At 41.8% G+C, this 3,740-nt stretch overlaps 1 protein-coding gene across 1 annotated transcript in view; it reads right to left on the bottom strand.

Moving 5' to 3' along the window:
• The window catches only part of MFRP (membrane frizzled-related protein), an 18,334-nt gene that overhangs the window by 8,670 nt on the left and 5,924 nt on the right, over positions 1-3,740 (bottom strand). The window lies entirely within an intron of this gene.

Below are 3,740 nucleotides of genomic sequence, written 5' to 3' on the forward strand. Positions count from 1 at the left end.
GCCGTAACCAGGGACACTGATCTCCAGACAGCAAACTCTCCCGGGCGCTCCGGGAGTCTCCCGCTCCCGGCCACCCAGGAGGAAAAACACTGCTTTTTCTTTTTTTTTCTTTATTCTGACACGGAGCCGATATATGGCAGAAATCAGCCGTACCAGCCTGAAGTGAATAGCCAAACAGCGTTCGGCTCACTTCACTTCAGGTCGTTCTTTCACTTGGCTGCCTGCGGCAGCTTAGTGGATAGACCCCTATGTTAGGTTGACGAGGGCACGAAGGTGATTTTTCAAAAGTTTGTGATCACTAAAAATTCATTCACATCATCCAACATCGATGTTGCCACCTGGGGATGAATCTGGTTAGGGAATATTTTTATTGTTATTTTTAGGATATACATACTGTATAGATATATAAATATATTTCTTTATGTATATACTGTATATTTATTTATCTGTTTTTTAACTTTATTCATTACTTCATCTCTGTTCCCTGAAAACATTTTACATTAAAAAAGAAAACAAAAGCACAGAAAATGTCATAAAGGAGAAAGAGTTTCTTTATTGTTCACAGCAACACTTTTGTTTTAATGTGTTATTGATAGATTTCCATTAAGCAACATCAGTAGCACTCTGCAAGCCACTACATTTGGCCCAAGACTAAAAAATCTTCACACAACCACATCTCTCCCTTCAAGCCACATCTCTCTCCTATCTGAAGCACCATCTGCTTCCCCAGGTTACTTCTTATGTAGCCTCCAAGCTACAGTATATGTACTCTTTCCAAATTAGCCACTTTGTACCCCCTCACAGACACATCTCTGCTAGAACCTCTAACTCCTGAAAGCCAACAGCACCCACCTAGTCCTACTTCATTCTCTGCATGCCACAGGCCTAAATTCAATTTTGTAGTCAAACTCTCTTCCCTAACAATGTACACCTATGGTACACTTACATGTGATTTGTGCCAGTGTTACTCGAAGGTCTAAAGGCAGGGGCCACTGGGCAGACCAACGGGCTAAAGACGAATGTAAGGATGCCTGCAGCAAGAAGCCTGACATGATACCGGTAGGAGCCCTCACCGCAGAACAAGGACTGACATAAAGAAGATATAAGGGTGGACCCCTACTTTTCATCATTACCTTTATCCAGGTGGGCTCCTTCCTTCCATCATTACTACCTGAGTTCACAAGCTATACAGTAGTAACATGAAACCTGCCAAACCACTGCTATTTCCTTCTAAAAAGGTACATTTTTGCCAACCCCTTCCTTTCATTTCTTACTTGGCGAAAGATGAATTTGTCATGAGTCAACAGCATATTTAAGGTAATTATTTGGTTGTGTTCAGCCTTTTTAAATGTTTTACATATTAGGAGATCTTGCAGGTAAAAGCATTGAAAAACAAAGTATCCCAATTGTTTTTTTATTTCTATAGACTCTTTTTTTATTGAGGCACATTGGCAATGTGCCTCTGAACTTGCTATGGACTTCAAACTTTAGAAACTGTCAACTGCCTAGCACAGTCCCCTTCATGTAGCAAACAAGGGAGCAGCGAAGGGGAATACTACAAAGTGTCACTTATGTGACAGGTCTGAGTCTGCTGGGGCTGCCTAAAATACATTAAATGCATATAGCATTTTATAGGAAGACCGCTGTTAAAATAAATGGTCTTGTGTTCTCTTATCCAGATACCGGAACTTCCGGTCAGAGGGAGATTTCCTCTGACCGGCAGCTCCATGAGGGAACATGGAGCTGTCTTCCGGCCAATCAGGAAGCCGGGCCACGGGTAATGACTCACCACCCGGGTTCCTGAATGGCCGGGAAGCAGGCTCCAAGCTGTTTGGCCGGCTCGATGCTATCAGCATTCTGATTGGGTGGAATGCTGGCTTCCCGGCCAATCAGCATTGAGCCAGCCAAACAGCATGGAGCCGGCTTCCTGGGCAATCAAAAAGCACGGTGGCGGGTAATGACACGCTGCACGGCTTCCTGATTGCCCGGGAACCCGGCTCCATGCTAATGGAAGTTCCAGTATCGGTACTCGGTATCAGTGGGTACTCAAAGATAAATATCGTTACTTGTACCCAATACTGAAAAACCGGTATCGGTGCATCCCTAGCCTCCACCATTGGGAGTACAACGGGTGCCAATCATAAGCCCATCCTTTCTCATCGACTGCACTCCAAATAGATCGATCGTACATGGTTGATTTTTGAAAGATGCAATACACAGTCACATAGCATCCCCATTTCTTCTACCACCCAACTCTTACATGTTTCACCCATATGGGGTTACATATAGACATGGGGGGCATCAGTAGGTGGGAACTCTTTATAGATACACAATCTGAAACAGTTTTTAGAAGCTGGACGTTAAGTTATATTGTTCAACCTAAAAAACACAAAAGAAGAGGCGCCTTTCCTGGTGCAATATCATTTAATCCAAAAAGACAGGCATAAAGATGAATTGACAGGTACTCACTATGTAGAAGATAAAAACAAGCCGTTGGACAATATAACCAGAGGAATAAAAAGATCCGGATAGCGTGTCCTGTATAAAGCACTGCTGTGCTAATTACATATAAAATGTACATATTATATGTGCTAATTACATATAAAATATAATTTGCCGCAAGGGCAAATAATGTCATATATGACATACCTTGACGCACAATTGATGAATTGTTTAATGGGAAACGTTTGACACCCACGGTAAGAGATATCCTTTTTTCTGTGCCACAAAAAAGGACAGGCACCGCAATTATGAACGTTGCATTTATAACACCCCATTTGTCCAAAGAGTCCTTTGCCTAAATTGGATGCTTTAGTAGATTTAAGTCTACTAGCAGGGAGGAGACTGGCATTATGTCCTGATGAAGGGGGCGTGCCCCGGAAACGCGTCGACACAGCAGTGCTTTATACAGGACACGCTATCCGGATCTTTTTATTGCTCTGGTCATATTGTCCAACGGCTTGTTTTTATCTTCTACATAGTGAGTACCTGTCAATTCATCTTTATGCCTGTCTTTTTGGATTAAATGATATTGCACCAGGAAAGGCGCCTCTTCTTTTGTGTTTTTTAGATGTTCCAGTACCCTTGACTGTTTTTGAGGCTGCACCTTGCATATGTGCTTACGATTTCTTCCCCAGGAGGGGTAAGGATTGTCCTTGGCGCTTTTAAAACCATAAACTTTTCTATATTGTTCAACCTGTATGAAGCTGGATGTTAAGTTATATTGTTCAACCTGTTAAGTTATATTGTTCAACCACACAGGTGATTGAGTCCATTTGACACAGAATGGGTTACTGCCGAGGAACTCTCACCTGGATGTCTGGTTCTGTATCTATAAAGAGAACCCTCCTCCCGCCACCCCAATCTCTATGAGTAAGCCCATATGAGTGAAAAGTGTTAGCAGTGGGCGGTAGAAGAAGCAGGGATGCTATTTGACTTTGTATTGGATCTTGCAATAAAATGTTTATACTGAAGTGGAGCGGTGTGCAATCAATCTATTGTAACTGCAATGCATCTCGTAATGCATGTTACAGCTCTGTTGTCTTTAATGTTATCAGTTTTACCATTGATTGTTACACTCTTTTGTTGTAAACATTTCAAAACAAATAAAAACATACTGAACCGTAAACCTTAAAAGAAAAACCCTAGAAAATAAAAACAGTTTACAAAACCCCAGAATATGAGTATTAAGATTTCACCTTTGCACCCTGTTCTTTCTGAATAGTGACTGCTGATAATAA

Source organism: Nanorana parkeri, unplaced genomic scaffold (assembly GCF_000935625.1).
Source record: "Nanorana parkeri isolate BGI_ZX_2015 unplaced genomic scaffold, ASM93562v1 scaffold1289, whole genome shotgun sequence".
Taxonomy (NCBI): domain Eukaryota; kingdom Metazoa; phylum Chordata; class Amphibia; order Anura; family Dicroglossidae; genus Nanorana; species Nanorana parkeri.